A 17,774-nucleotide genomic window follows, 5' to 3' on the forward strand; every position below is an offset into this window, starting at 1 on the left:
ACTAGATTGGTAAAACTTGTGAATATAACCCTTATAGAAAAGTCAATCAAAGGATAATTAATTGTATTAATTATCATGCCTCTCTTGTTCCATACAACTCCAACATTTTTCTCAATTACCTCCTCTGAATCACTTCTTAGTGTCTTAGGCCAATCTAGGGTTGGGTAACCAGTAACCCTATTGATTATTCTTTTAGTTATTTTAGTAAGAATTTGGCTTAGGCTAGAATTCACCCAAGGCCAAGGAACTCAAACACAAGCACAATAGTAGACCAAAAAGAGAGTATGATCAGAATGACAATATATTCATTCAATATGTCATCTACAAGTACATTCCGAGTGCATGTATATAAAAGCCTCTGGAGAGCTTCTAGAATGCATAGAAGTCAACATCATGATAGGTCATACAACCAAGCATATGTCCACCAGATATGTGTTATCCTCCATTAAGCACAAAAATAAGTGTGATGATGAGAGGATAAGCCTACAATGGTGTAGCATGCAAATCAATGGTGTAGACAACATGTGCTAAATTAAGAGTGTGAGTAACTATGTTTTCTACATGAAAACTTAGTGAATGATGCAAACTCTAGTGTTGTAGACACCATGTGCCGAATTAGAGTTGTGCACTTTTGTGTTGTCAACATGACAACTCATGAGAGTACACAAACTCCTAGGTGTCTCACCTAAATAAATAATAAAATAATGCATTAACCTAAGTAAACTTAAGTAAGTGTAAATAGTAAATACTTATTTACACCAACAATTTTGATAGGTCCATTATCCAACCATAGTGATCAATCATGAATTCGGCTAAGCACTATCCTTATCCATTCTATCTTAAACACATTTGAAAAATCTAGGGCTTGTATCAATCCCTTCTTCTCTATGATTTTAAATTCTTCCTTCAGTACATTGTTATCATAGAGTTTTCCATATGCTTCCCTAATATCTATATTCCCAATGCTACCAATCTTACAGTTATAGCATTTTCTTACATCTTGCATCATTAAAACATTCAGTGGAATCATCAACAATGCACTAGAAGGGCCTTGCTTATAAGAAATATTAGGAATAGCTTTGAAAATGGGTTGCTTGAACTCATTTCTCACTAACTAAACATTCAAAACTTACTTTCCTTCTACATTCTTCAAACTTGATGCCATAATGCAAAACTAGGGTTTATGAAATATAAAATACATAGCTTGGCTCTTGATAAATACCTTGTAAGATCTAACAAACTAGTGTGAAATCACTACTAGAATCTTCTACAACTACTTTGAATGGATTTATAGATTGCCTTCTACTCTGCTCACTCTTTCTCAAATTTGAAATGATGAAAAATGACCTAAAATCGATAAAATACCCTTTGAAAACCCTATTATAAATGTTGAGTACACATAGCTATAAGCTCGAGATCAACCAATTTCAAGCTCACTCAACATCCATTGATATTTCAATCACTCAGTAACCATTATGAGCTTGGCATCAACTAGTTAGACTGTTAGCTTGGCATCATCTAGCATTTCACTTGGCACACATAAGAAACTTTTCATGTTTGGCAGTAACATGAAAAACTTAAAGATTTATCTTGGATTTCTAATAACATCTTGCATCTTTATTCATGCTAATGTAGTTTTTTCAATACTAAGTCCTTTTGGAATCGATGTATGATATAACCTTTAATTATCAGTCCCACATACCTCTTACTTGCTTAGTTTGATGAGGTGTGATCACCTGACCCATTAGGTGAAGTGATCCCTTCTCCATTTGATGTGTTGCAATCATCTTTCTTCTACCATGTCTTGTTCATTTCATTTCTAACATTATCAATGTCTACCTTGCCTTTGCCTTTATCAAATTCACAACTTGGTACCTTTGACTTTGTTGTACAATATCTACTTATGTGACCAATCTTCAAATAGCTGAAACATGTGGTTTGACTTAACCACCTTTTTTAGTTACCACTAAAATTTTCCTAATACAATTCTTAGGAACATGTCCATATTCTTAACAATAATGGCAGCTATATTTTGTATTATAATCCCAGTTATAAGAGTTGTCATTGTTCCTTACCGTTGCTTGCTTGTTTGATGACCACATGGGTTTGGATCTACACTCAAAAGCTCTATGTCCATACTTCTTATAGTTGTAGCAATATCCTTCAAATATTTTTGTGTGCATGGTCCTAGTTCTATATTCATATGCTTGATGACCTTGTTTGTTGTACTTGTGATAGTGAACCATGTGCTTATGATTAACATTCTGATTTGTAGTCTTGCTCTTTCACACATTAGCAATATGTCCTTTCTTACCACAATTATGACAAGTAGGCTTGGATTTATTACCTTTGTTGCTCCTTTCTTTAGCACTTTTAGATGATTCTCCTCTTCAATACTTGTGTATTGATCCAAGGGATATTTTCATCAAAAAATTGAAGTATCTCCAAAACTACAATAATCAGCACCATGTTAAAGTTCTCAAAATTCTGCACCCAATGCAATTTGAACGAGCGAAAATGGAGTCCGTATGCAAAAGTTCTGGCCAGTCAAAGGTTGGTCAAACCCTAAACCAGAGGCCATTAGAATGGCAAAAAAAACCTAGAATTAGTCAAAGTTGGTATCAGATCGAAGGTCTTGTCAAGAGCTTTTCGATGATGTTCATTTTGTCAAAAACGGAGCTTGTACATGAAAGATTTGCCAGATCAAAGTCTGAGATGATGACATGGAAATATATATATATGTTTAAAAAAATGCCACGTACAAAACTTGTGGTGGTTAGCGGGATCAAACCTACGATCGTTGTGATCCAAACCCTAGTCGGTGACCATTGGGTTGCCGACTGCCTTCAAAACATGAGCGGTGCATGTGATATTTGAAGTTTAGAATGCAAAAATAGGGATAAAAGGGTTGTTGACAAGGTTGGAACCCCTGACCAATGGTTAAACAAAATAGTTAACTGCCACTGTGCTATTTTAGCACTTAATAATATATATGTGGCATTTTATTTTTATCTCTTAACCAACCCGCCAACCTTATGTTAAATAAGGTTCATGGTTAATTTGTTATCCTAAGATTGTCATAAGCCAAATCTCTTAAAAAGGGCTAAAGGGTTATTTCAAGCAGGAAATTAATTGAAGGGCCTATTATTGAATTTTTTGTTATAGCATTATTTTGGCTAATTTTTTGTATAAAAAGGGGGGTTAGGGGCCTTTCTAAGGGAGACAGATGATTTAGAAATTTTGAAAGTTGGATATTTTTCTATGAGGACATTTTTTCAATCTTGTACATCAGAGTGATGTTGTTGTACTTTTGAGGGAGTGATTTGTAACAATGTATCTAATTTTTGAATTAATTCAATTGGTCCCCCCTATTGGAGTATGATCCAGAGACGTAATCCATACCGGATGAACTCTGAGATCAAATGTGTTATGTCCCTATCTCTTATTTCTCATTCTATCATTTAATTTTGTGTTTCTCTTTCTTTTCAATTACATTAATTTGATTCATTAAAATTTTTTAATTAACTTTATGTAATTGGTTAGCATTTCTCTGTAATAGTCTTAGATCCTAATTAGATCAAATTTGGTATCAGAGCTCTTGTGTGACTAGTATTGCAGATTTGAATGCTAACAAGATCCAGGTTAAATCAAGGTGAAGGAGACCTTGAGGAATATAATCCTGAGATTGGAAAATGAAGATCTAATCCACCATCACAGATGGAAGATAAAGGTGGTGGTCAAGGTTTAGAAGACTGAAGCATCTAGAAGAGTCTTTAGAATTTGCCGACAATGGTGGAAGTATTATTACAAAAAAGAGAAGAAAAGATGTGAAGAGGTGTTGTTGATGTTTGAAACTACTGAACAAAAAAATGCTCAATATCACAGTGAAAGTACTCACACAATCTAAGGAATAGCCAATTCCTAGTAACAATTACATGAATAAACCACCATGACCCAAGTTCAGCAAAACCAAAGGATGGTTTCCTACTCTTTTGGCTTTACTAAACCAAGGTGGGTATACCTAGGGATGATTCTAATACAAACTATTGTGTAGAGATACTTTTAGTTTCATTCTGATTCTCATCTATTACCCACTAACACATGAGCAATTTACTTCACTTCCTTTAATGTTCTCAATCTTGTATGCATCCCTTATTAGCAAATTTGGTCATAATTCTCCTTGAATTTACAAATATTCTTGATAATAGCAACTACCTAAGACTCAGAGAATAGATATAAACGAGTATTGACCAGCATTTATAACCTTGAATAAAATTAAACAAAAAATGATTTTGATTTTATAATTGGTTTGATATGCAGTAGCAGAATTTATTCTTGTTGACTTCTGACTTACATGACTAGTGCCTGATCCATTGGGTAGAAAATTGCCTATTGGCAGGAGATCTAATTCAATTAACTTGTAAATGAATTAATCAATTGTAATCACCCATTTCCATTCTTATAAAATATCCTTTCAATAAACTCATAAACCCTACTGATTCATTGAAACATTTCTATAATTCCTTGAATTAAAAGCAACAGTGATATCAGCATACAACCCATCTAGATTGCATTTAGCCAAGTTAAACCTTATTTAAAATGACTTCAAAGAAGACAAACCCATAAAAAGGAGACATAAATTGATGACACAAATATAGTGTAAATACCCTTTGTATTATTCTTTCAAATGACTAATACAATGACCAATAGAATTCAAAGGAAAGCCTAGAACAACTTGTTGGTTCTGTCATTTCAATATATCATCAAAAAGTACAACTAGAAAATAAACTCAGATCAACTACACACTATTGGACTGAATATATTCTCTCAAAGGACTCAAAATTATACAAAATTTAGACCATCACATTGCCTTGAAAACTTAGTTATATAGGAATGAGTTGCAACGAGCAAAGGGAAAATGTGATTGATAGGTGTCCTTTTTACAAGAATGAATATACTACCCTTTTACAAAAATATTTGGACACCTTAACTCAAAAAGAAATAATAGAAACAATCGCAGATGACAACTAGAGCATAAAATCTTTAACTTTGTCTTTTTTTCTAACTGCTCCTTGTTGGTAAAGCTTTGATTTCTGTGATTTCTTCCCAAACAAATATTTCTCTTTTGGTGGGCCATTTACACTCCTTGACTATTGTTAGTTCACTAACAGTTTTCTACCACCTAGCATCAGTAATTACCCTTCCTTCTATGGAAAACATATTAATTTTAGTTTCAACCTTGAATAGGGTATCAATTAGTTCATTGAAAGAACATTCATCAATATCATCCATGAAGATCGATGCCACCTGTGGCAAGTCTACAATATGATCAAAAGAACTAGACCATTCATTGAAATCTTTTAGTTTGTCATCAAGATTAATAACTGAAAGAATTAAAGAATAAAAACCACTTATTAATACTCTCATTTTACTTTGAATTACTACCAGCTTCCCTGTGAAAATTTGCAATAAATCTTTCACCTTATCCATACCCTCCTTCATAGTAATAACTTTATCTAGGAGATTTGGCTTCTTGGCTAACAAGGGTATCAGTCTATCAAAGAATTGCATATTAGCCCCCATTGTTGAAAAATTGGCTCAAGCCATCCAATTTCATCCTTACATACCTATTCTGCAGACTATAGATTTATGAATGCATTATAAGAATCTTGAGATATCCTATTCAAAGTGCTTATTCTATGGTCTAATACATTCATCAAAACATCTTTCTTGGTGGCACTGTCAGATTGGGAAACTCCTAACTCCATACTGACCACAGGCACTGGCACACTATCACCCCTATAGGTATTTTTTCTGTTTGGGCTTCTGCTTCTACAGTGTGCCTTCTTTCTTCCTCTTGCCTTGGTGCATGTTTTGCCTCTACTACTGCCTTGATTTGTACTTTGAGGGATATTATTTATGTTTCCAAATTTTTAATTTTCTCCTCCAACTCTTCTATTCTCTGCTTCTGTACATGGCTCATTTTGAGCTCTTCTTCATACATTCTTCTAATGTCAAGGTACTCATTGCACATTGCAGCTAGCTTATCCTCAATTTCATAAACTTTTTCCTCATTCATGAGAGAAAAGTGTTTAACCAAACTAGAAATCTCTTTCCTAGTAGTGCTCTCCAATGTCCACACAATAATATTGCCCTACGCAATCTCCTCTATATCCATCATTTTGGGCTTCTTAGTGTCAGGGGCTACACTCCATACTGCTAGGATTTTTATGTCTATATTAAAACCTGACCCTCTTTTAAAACCCTCACTTCTAGTGGCTTCATAACTAATGGCCTTGTCTTGTCTTCTCATCTGATCTAGAACAAAGGCCCTTTCAATATCCCAATGTGGTATTAGAATCATACCACTTCTATGTACCAACTCCCTGGCTTCTACAACGGTCATTGTTTCACTCTCGGGATCATAAGCCAAAAGTTTTTCAACTAATTCCTTATTCTTCTCTAGATCATCTCCTAGCATGAGACTCAATGTGAGCTCATTTTGTTTGATTTTATAAAGAAAACTTTTAAACTCTGATGATTTAATCATCATCTTCCATGAACTTTTCAAATTGAATGAGCCTATCATCCAATCTTGATGCTGCAACATGAAGATCAATAGAGGCCTTCCCTGCTTCTGTAGCCCTTTGGTGTAAATAATTTTTCCTAATATCAGCAAAATAGTCACTACTCCTTGACATTACTTGTAGGGCTCTACTTACCACCTTTTCTGGGATGTGCATTGTCTTTTGTCTCTTATTTCCTTTTGGCACCCAAGTTGAAGCTGATGGTTGCTCCTCTTCTAACTCAATCTCCAATTGTGTATCTGGCTCAAGGGATCCTCTATTTACAATGGCTTCCTCTCCCTCTCGCTCATGCGGCATTTGTGACATAATGTGGTCAAAATTATCCACAATTCTTCTCAAGTTATTAGGATATGGAATCTCTATATAGAAACCCTTAAAATCAAGGTTGGTCCTCTTCAAAGCCTCTTCTACTCTCCTTGTCTCCTCATATTTCCTTAATAACTCATCAGCATCCCTTGTTGCTACTATGTTGACAATTAAGTCCTCTACAGGGATTGTCTTGCATAGAGGCAAAATGTATCCCCTAATGGCCTTGACCTCATTGGTAATGTAATTGTTAGGGTCATACATCCTATAGGGCCCAGTAGCAAATTTGTATTGGCCTAAATAATCACTTAATTCCTCAAATGCATTCTTACCTATTTCAAAATCTCCTACTTTAAAGGTTCTACAGACAAAAGTAGGCTTGTGTAGAGAGGGAGGGATCATTTCTCTATTCATCAATAAAAATTTCTAGAAGAATTCAATAATGGCCAATCTAGGGGGTAAATATTTAGGTAGAAGATGAGGAGGCTGTGGGTATGCAAACACTCTAATTAAAGTGCACTCCTTAAATAAAAAGATACTCCCCCAGTTATGATCTAATTTGGTTTTTTCATCTAAGAATGAGGGCCTAAGCAAAGTCTTCAAAACATTTGGTGCCCTAAAGAAAGTATGATCTAATTGCCTCATGATAGCAAAACTAGACAAATTAAAGAACACAGGGGCATTTGAATAATAGAAATCCTTATGCCAAATACGAGTCCAAAGTTGCATAGGTAACTCACCAAATTCATCAGAATTTTGATCAATGAAGTCCCCACTGATGTATCCAATGTTGTTATATAGGATAAGGTGCATCAACAATGAATAATGGTGGAACTTGAAGTCTTTCATCTCTCCCTTCTTTGCATCACAAATCTGTATGTGCATATTGTCAATGATGAAGGCCACATAATCATACTCTTTATGGTGGAAAGGGTCTTGTATATCACATGCCATTAGAAAAATAGAACCATACACTCGATCCTTTGCGCTATCACTTCCCATCACTTTGTGCAACCCATACACTATGTTTTTGAAATAATTCTTAAACCTACTCAAAGGTAGAAAATCCCCCACCTTTTTTGGAAGTAACCCTACCTTTTTTACCCTGTAAGGAATATGCAGAAGCATAACATTGTTCACAAAATAGGTTTTATTGCTGTCAAACTTTCCCTACAAATCTGCAATGTCAATAAGTACATCCATTTTTCCTATTAATCCAAAGGCTTCAACAAAAGAAGTCATGTCCAATGTGCATAATACACTCCCATTATGCCTATGGAATGTTTTGGTTATTGGATTGTAGGAATTCATTAGGGCCTTCAAAAAATCAACATCAATGAATACTTCTGGAAAAATCAATTTTGCCATGTTTTTGTTCCATGGGTTACACACTGGCACATTTTCTATTCTATTCTAATAAAAGTACATAAAAAGATCATAACCAATCACTCTAGGGAATTCAACATCTCAAACAAAAACATATGAGTCTTAGAAAATATGATCATTTGCAGAAATTGCATTCGATGATCCTGGGAGAATTTTTAGCCAATCCTCAGCATGCTTATTTGGTTTTCTGATCCTTGTCTTCTTCTCAGTCTTAACAGCACCCTTTTTCCTTTTCCCTTCCGCTATGACTTTCATGACATCGTCACCTTCATCTTCATCCTCAACCTCTGCTTCAAGAATTTCTTTGACTTCTTTATCAGCCATGTTCTCTTCAAATTATATTTTGAGTTCTTTCACAATAGCACAGAACACACAAAACTCTACAACTTTCAAATTTCAAAGTGGAGCAGAAAACAAGCTTCTTCGTAGTGGCAAATAATCAGACATTCAATCAAATTTTTGATGTTTTAATCATACAACTACCAGCCTTTTTAATAAATTTAGCATGCACAAGCTTTAAAACCATTCATGCAAGTTGTCATCAAGGTATATCAGCCACAAAATTTGATTCTGATGTACTTTTCAAAGCTCTATTTTACTTGGCTATGGCAATTTTATCTTTCCTGCTTACCTGGCATGACACGTCAGTTGCTTTCTTTCAAATTATGGTCTCCCATTCTTACACTGAGTCAAACCTTCAATCTTCGTAACACTGCAAAATGCCCTTGATGAATCTCTACGATCACTTGGAGATGCTTTAGCATACCCTAATCGTAAAAATGTAATGATGTCTTGGCACTATATTGAAAATCCCTTTTATGTTCTTACAATGCCCTTTACCCTATATGACCTCAAACCTTTTCACTTGATACTTCCATTTTTACGATTTAGGCTTTCATCGTATAAGTGTAAAACCCTTATCTTAGCCTTCTTCACCTTTTACGCCTATACGCAACCCTTTACATCGCAACATCGAAAACCTTCTCAACTGACACCTTCCCTATTATGATTTAACCACTCCTCATATGAGTGTAAAAAACCCTTGTTAATACTTTCTTTTTACCCTTTATGCTCATATGTACATGTATCTACGGAAACCCTAAAAATTTCTTCTACGTAGCTCCGCTCACTTCATTACTCGAGACACCGTAACACTTCAAAATTCTTCTTTTGATCATTCACTTTTAGCTTCACTCGTAGCATCGAAATATCTTTTAGCTTTCTTTTATTTCTCCTTTATGCCTTTACAGGTCACCTTTACCTCGTATGCTCAGAGAGCCTTCTCAAATGATAGCCTGCTTCTACGTTTACCCTTTCTTGTAAAATTGTAAAGCCCTTTCCTTTATTTCCTTTATTTACCATTTTACGCTTATACACTGAGACTAAACTCATAACCATGAAGAAAGGATAAAATAGCCCTTCACTCATATGCTTACCTTGCAAGCATAAGGGCGTAATGACAAAACTTCTTCTTCCACCTATCAATGACCCAAATTTGATCTAAAAAATGAAAAAATAATATCGTCGTTGATTTCGTGTGCATGCAAAATTTAGAACTTAAGTTGTATGCCACACGGGCTGAGCCAATCTTACATGGATGTCATTTCTTCATCTAATTTGCTTGTACCAAGGCCCATCTGACATTTCAACAAGTCTCACTCAACACTTTTACTACTAGAATAGAGCTTTACGGTTGTTCACAAGCTCTAAAATGTATCCACGTAAACACATTTGAACCTTACTTTCGTTCTTACAAAATCTTTTTACCCATAGAACCGTAAAACCTTCCATGCCCCCTTTTAGATCAAGCTTTATGCCATGCCGAGGTATCACGCACTTACGCTATCCATTGAAATGTATATGTGTAAATCATAATTCAATACCTCTTGCCCTTTCGCTCAAACTACTTACTCGTAAGCCCGTAATAAGATCTTTCAAAGTGCAACAAATCTTTACACTTCTTCACTTTAAGACCATTTGTATGATCAGGAAGCCTCTGGCCAAACCATTCTGCTACTATGAAAAAAAAAAGCATAACCCTGTAGAACATGAAATCCTTTATGATGTTATGCTACATTATGAAACATGACCATGGAAACAAAAGGAATAAGGTACTCTACTCTTACGTGAAACCCTACACCGTAAGACTATAAAGGATGAATTTTAGGCACTTTACAAATCCTTTTCAAAAATTTGAAAGGAAACCTAGGGTTTTTTCACACTTAGGGTATTTTCATGGCTGGATTAAGGGACAAACCTTGAGAATTTAAAAGAGTTTGATAGCACATGAAATAGGGCATGACTAGGGAAACCTAAAAATTTAAAACAAATGAGGAATAATGACCCTAATCTACTTAATTCAAAGACCTAAATGATTTTTCAACAAAATTTCAAAAAATTTTGACACTCTGAAAAATCAGACCAACAGGTGCAACTCAGAAGGACAAAGGGAAAAAGAAAGGAGATGATTGTGATCCTCTAAACACACCTCCCTCTTCTCCTTCTCCCTCTTCTCCTTCTTCCCCCTCTTCTCCTTATTCTACCCATTCTGATTCTTCTAATATTTTTAAGGGTGCACATAAGCCTCGAATCAAGTTGGATGTAAAGTTTGACTTGTCAAAGTATTGTGGGGAGTTAAATGTCAAGAAATTAGATGACTGGATTCAACAAGTAGAAGTCTACTATAGAGTTCAAAACCTTGTAGATGATGTTGATAGAATTCAGTTAGCCACTCTTCGGTTAGGTGGTGTAGCTCTAACTTGGTAGGAGAGTAGGACTCAGGTTGAAACTTCACAGCATGGTAATTTTAAATTGTCTTGGTCAGAATTTTTTAGTTCTTTAAAGAAGAAATTCTACCCCTTAGGCCATATGCAATAGTTAATGATGAACTAGCAACATTTTAGGCAAGGTAAAGGTCAAACTGTCTAAGATTACACCCATGAGTTTCATAAAATGGCTATTTCATTAAATGTCCTATTGTATGCCCAGGACACTTTACTAAAGTATATAGATGGTCTTCATTGTTACCTAAGGCATTCCATTCTTGTTCTAAATCCTTGTAATTTGGATGAAGTATATGTCCAGGAAACATATTTAGAGTCAAGAGGTAAAGGTACTTTCATTGATAAGCCTGATAAAAAGCCATCTAAGTCTGAGGAAAAGTCTAAAGACAAAGGGAAGGGTAAAAAGATAGCTACAATAAAGAAAGAGGGTGAGAAACCCACATGCTCACATTGCAATAAAGAAGGGCATGATGATTCTAAGTGTTGGAAGCTACATCTTGAAAAGAGGCCAAAGTGATTTGGTGGAAATAAAGGCAAACAAAAGACTATTGCTATAGTTCAGTAGGATCTTGGATTTGACTTTGGAGATGAAACACATATCATTGACACTAGGATCCAAGGTAAAGGAAAAGTTATTTCTCTCTCATCAGCTACTAGTTCTTCTAGCATAAGTGCAAGTATGAGTAAAGATTCTGCTCCTAAGAATGATAAGAAAAGGAATAAATGATTTCACATTCTAGTTGTCATCAAGCATAATAAGGCTGATACGTTATTTGATATAGGTTCTCAAGTTAATTTGATAGCTGAGGAAGTTGTTAAGAAGCCTAATTTGACTACAACACCTCATCCAAAGCCATATCCTCTTGGATGGGTTTGCAATGATGCACAATTACAGGTAACGAAGCAATGTAAGTTAAGATTTGCTAAAACTACAAACTTTGTAGATGAGGTAGAAGCTGATGTAGTCCCTCTAGATATTTGTGGTCTTGTGCTTGGGAGTCCTTATTTGTATGACCGAGAGGCTTTCTTCTATAAGGGGAAAATAAGTATCATCTTTATAAAGATAAGATTGAATACATTGTATGGGCACATAAAACAAAGACTAATTTGGCCCTAGTTAATGCTAGTCAAATGAAAAGGTTAGTCAACTCTAGTAAGAATTTTGTATTGATGATTGTAAAAGACAAAGAATATGAAACATCTAAAGCATTTAAGGGATTTGATCCAAAACATAAAGCTGAAATGGTCAAAGTTGTTTCTACTTACGATGACTTGTTTTAGGAATAGAAGGGATTGCCTCCTAAAAGAGAGATGCAACATGAAATTCAGTTACAGCCAGAAGTACCACTTCCTAATATCAGCATGTACCATTTATTAGTCTTGTAGAATGAAGAAATCAAGAAGCAAGTTCAGGAGCTAGTCAAGAAAAGAGTTATCCATCCTAGTACTTCTCCTTTTGGTTCTCCTATTGTGTTGGTTCCAAAGAAAGATGGGACTTGAAGAATGTGCATTGACTACAGGGCTCTAAACAAGATAATGGTAAAGAACAGGTACCCTCTTCCTAGAATTGATGATTTACTTGATCAGTTGAAACATGTAATTTATTTCACTAAGCTAGACTTACGTAGTAGATATCATTAGATAAGAATTGCAGAAAGTGATATTTCGAAAATTGCCTTTAAGACAAAACATGGACTTTATGAGTGGTTGGTCATGCCTTTTGGGCTTTGTAATGCACCAGCTATATTTATGAGAGTCATGAATGATGTCTTTTGTCCCTTTATTGATGATTTTGTCATAGTCTATTTAGATGATATTCTTGTATTTAGTAAGTCTTGGAATGATCATGTAACTCATGTAAAGAAAGTATTTGATATACTGAGAAAAGAAAATTTTTATGTAAAGATGTCAAAATGAAAATTTGAGAAGACATCCTTAGTGTACTTAGGCTATGCCATAGGAGATGGTCAATTGAAAGTAGACCTTGTGAAGGTCAAATGTATTGTAAAATGGCCTAAGCCAAGTACAGTTACAAAAGTCAAGAGCTTTTTAGGTGCAATCCAGTACTGGAGGAAGTTCATTGCAAACTTCTCTTATATTGCATCGTCATTGCATGTACTAACCAATACCAAGACAAATTTTTAGTGGGGAGGTCCACAATAGAAGGCTTTTGATACTTTGAAGGAAAAGTTGATCACCACACCAATTCTAGCTTTACCAGATTTACATAAACCATTTGAGATCAAGACAAATGCAAGTGGGTTTTCCATGGGAGCTGTACTCATGCAAGGAGGTAAACTAGTCTGCTACCATTCTAAAACTTTTTCAGGAGCAATAAGTAACTATCTCACTTATGATAAGGAACTTTATTCTTTAGTCCAGAGTGTTAAGAAATGGAAACACTACTTAATGGGAAAAGAAATTGTAATCCACACTAATCACCAATCACTTCAATACTTACACTCACAGTCTAAGTTGCAACAAAGTAGGCACTTTAGTTGGATGGGTTTTTTACAATAGTTTCATTTGGTAATTAAGTACAAAGAAGGTGTCCATAACAAAGTAGAAAACATGCTCTCTAGACCTCCTCTTATGAATTCTTTGATAATCCTTTAGAATAGTTCTATGGTTCAAGAAAGAATTCAGGGACAATATGCTAATGATGGAAACTTTAAGGATATCTATGCAACTTTAATCCAAGGTAAATGTGTAGAAGAGAAAGACTATTATGTGTAGAATAACTTGTTGTACCACTTGGGAAAATTATGCATTCCTAAAGATGAACAAGCATAGGTGATTCGAGAAGTGCATACCTCTTTGATTGTAGGACATTTTGGGGTGAGTAAAACATTGGCTCAATTGTAGAAATATTGTTACTGGCCTTGTATGCAAGAAACTATCACCAAGTATATTAAAGGATGTGTAATGTGTGCAACTAGCAAACCAAGTAATAGGAAATTTGGTTTGTATACACCATTACCTATACCATCTTGTCCATGGGAAAGTGTGTCTATGGACTTTGTAGGAGGTTTACCTATGTCCAAGAAGGGTCATGATTATTTGTATGTAGTAGTTGATTAGTTTAGAAAAATGTGTATTTTAATGCCTTGTAAAAAATAGGTTACTATTGAACTGACAACACATATGTACTTTCAAAATGTATGGGTTCATTTTGAGTTACCCACTTCCATTATATTGGATCGAGATTCTCGATTCTTAGGTGAATTTTGGTCAGCATTGTGGGGCCTCATGGATACCAAGTTAAAGAAAAGTATAGCCTTCCATCTGTAGACTGACAGATAGATAGAGGTATTGAATAGGACAGTTGTGCATCTATGTGCAGCATACTTACAACCATGCGGCACACTCTTCTACAAAAAGGTCTCCTTTTGAGACTTGCTTCGGTTATATTCCTAAAACACCAATGGATTTTTCTTTTGGGAAGGACGACATTATTGATGGATGCCATGATGGAGAAAGGTCTTTAAAGTTCATCCAAAAGGTCCAAGCAATCCATCAGGCAGTAGAAGCACAGTTGGAGTAGAGCCACGCAAATTATAAGGCTCGCCATGATAAGCATTACATCGATCATCAATTCCAAGTCGGTGATAGAGTTTGGTTACATATCAGCAAGGAAAGAATGCAAGGTGAAGGAAGGAAGCTCAAGCCTATTAGGTATGGTCCTTTTGAGATGTTGGAGAAGATTGGTACCAATGCCTTCTACCTTAATCTTCCTCCATACATGTAGATTTACTCAGTTGCCAATGTTGAGAATCTGAAGTTTTATGAGCCTCCAATGATCTTGGATGAAGAAATCAGTGTTCAAGTTCCATTAGTTGATGATCTTTCACCAGAGTACATGTCAAAATTGCCAAAAGATGTTATCCTAGATAGGAATGTAAGAACTTCACGAAGAGGACTAGTTGAATATGTCCGAGTGGGATTGAAGGGGATGCATCCAAGCAAGGTAAGATGGATGGAAATTGGTAAAGTGAGGGAAATATACCCTCACCTTCTTTCTAAGTAATCCAAACTTTTGATGGTCTGAAAGCTTCTTAGTGGGGAGGCTTGATCTGGGGGATATTTTCATCAAAAAATGGAACTATCTTCAAAACTCCAATAATTAGCACCATGTTTAAATTCTCAAAATTCTAGACCCAACACAATTCGAACGGGTGAAAATGAAGTCCATATGCAAAAGTTATGGCTAGTCAAAGGTTGGTCAAACCCTAATCCAAAGGCCGTTAGGATGGCAAAATTTCAAATGCTCTAGAATCAGTCAAAGTTGCAATCAGATTGGTCTCATTGAGAGATTTTTGATGATGTTCATTTTGTCAAAAATAGAGCCCGTACACGAAAGATGTGCTCGATCAAAGACTGAGATGATGACATGGCAATATATATATATATGCCATGCACAAAACTTCCGATGGCTAGCAAGGTCAAACTCACAACCATTGGGCTCCAAACCCCAATCAATGACTGTTGGGCCATCAACTACCTTCAAAACATAGGTGGCGCATGTGATATTTAAAGTTTAAAATGTTGAAAATGGGGATAAAAGGGCCATCAGTGGGGTTGGAATGCCTGACCAGTGGCCAAACAAAATAGTTAACTACCACTACGCTATTTTAGCACTTAATAATATATTTGTCACATTTTCTATTTATCTCTTAACCAACCCACCAACCTTATGTTAAATAAGGTTCATGGTTAATTTGTTAACCTAAGATTGTCATAAGCCAAATCTTTTAATAAGGGCTAAAGGGTTATTTCAAGGGGGAAATTAATTGAAAGGCCTATTATTGATTTTTTTTGTTATGGCCTTATTTTGGCTAATTTTTTGTATAAAAAGGGGGGTTAGGGGCTTTTCTAAGGGAGACAGATGATTTAGAAATTTTGAAAGTTGGAGATTTTTCTATGAGGACATTTTTTTCATCCCGTACATTAGATTGATGTTGTTGTGCTTTTGAGGGAGTGATTTGTAACATTGTACCTGATTTTGGAGTTAATTGGATCGGTCCCCGCTATTGAAGCAAGACTTAGAGACGTAGTCCATACCGGAGAAACTCCAAGATCAAATGTGTTGTGTCCCTATCTCTCATTTCTCGTTCTGTCATTTAATTTTGTGTTTCTCTTTCTTTTCAAATATGTTGATTTGATTCATTAAAAGTTTTAAATTAACTTTATGTAATTGTTAGCATTTCTCTATTATAGTCCCAGGTCCTAATCGGATCATGTATCCCTTTCCCGATGTGTCATTATTAGATCTAGGGGATCTTATTAGTTTCTCAAAGTATTTGATGGCTTCACTAGGTTTGTTGAAACTTTCAGCAAACTCCTTTTCGATTTTTATGTCACTTTGCAATTGTTCATTCTACAACATTAATGTTGTTATCTCAATGTCCTTGGCATTTAGCTCATAGTTGGCATTCATCATTTGACTTAGAGTATCCAATTGCATGTTAGAAATCTTGGTTAGTTTTGATGATTTATTGTCCAGTCTGTTGGCTAAAACTCTTTTGTCTTTTTCAATCATAGCTTTGTCTTCCATGGCTTTCTTCTTTTGTTTAGTCACTTCACATAGAAATATAGCTTGTGATTCTTTCTTTAACTTGAGGTTTTTGATTTCCTTGGCTTGGGCTATATTATTTTCCATTAGATCTATAACTAATGCATCAAATTCATTTGAGTCTCCATCTACAAATAACTTAGTAGTGTATATCTCTCTATATTGTGTGTCATTCTCTGCAATAGCAATTTCCTTCCTTCTCTTCAAGAATTTCTTTAGTTCTTCTCTTGCTTCATTCAATTGATTTAGAATGAGATGTATTTCAATCTCTCGATTCTCAATAGTCTTTCCCAACTTGTAGACTTTCATTTCCAAGATCTTTCCTCAAAGTTGCAAAGCTTCTCTTTCAAAGAAAAAATCTCTGATACTAATTGTTGGAATTACAATAGGAAAGATATAAGGGGGTGAATAAGTAGTTTAAACTTGGACCCATAAAACATTCACCACACATTTGTCTCATACATTCAACGAGTAAACTAAAATAACATGTAAAGAATGTACATCTAAATCATGTAAAACATATAACAATTCACAAACATATGACACCAGATATGATTACCCAGAAACCCTCCAAGTGAGAAGGTAAAATTGGGGTAGGGATGACACCCACAAATTTTCACAACTACAATAACAAATATATCCAATGAAGGTGACAATGTTTTGATCAAGAGACATGATCTAACCTGTGAAAGGTGTGCCCTATTAAAGGCTTACAAAGATTGTTAGGTCCTACCTTGTTAGAGGACTTTAACTCACAATTAAGTAAGCACCCTATTAAAGGATTTCAATACAGCCTATTAGGACTACTCTGTTAAGATATTTTGACTGAAATCACCTATTAGAATGTCTTAGCATTGATCATGTGGTTAGCACTTGATTGCTTGATAAAAAATTACCTCTAAACAATGTTTTCTTGATCCTTCTTGATCAGATGTCTCTTTGTTGTATACTCTTCTCTATCTTCTATTCTGCTTTGACTGATTCTACAATTAGTTACACTTCATAACTTCTAAGCCACCATGAATCTACGGCTGAGTTTCATCCATTTTTCTACATAAACCTTCCCATTTTCTAATTGGCTACATGTGATTGCATTGGGAATCCAACTTAAGATTAGTACTCATGTCCAAAATATCGTAA

This window comes from Cupressus sempervirens, chromosome 1, assembly GCF_028749045.1.
Source record: "Cupressus sempervirens isolate cs-2001-9-10 chromosome 1, ASM2874904v1, whole genome shotgun sequence".
Taxonomy (NCBI): domain Eukaryota; kingdom Viridiplantae; phylum Streptophyta; class Pinopsida; order Cupressales; family Cupressaceae; genus Cupressus; species Cupressus sempervirens.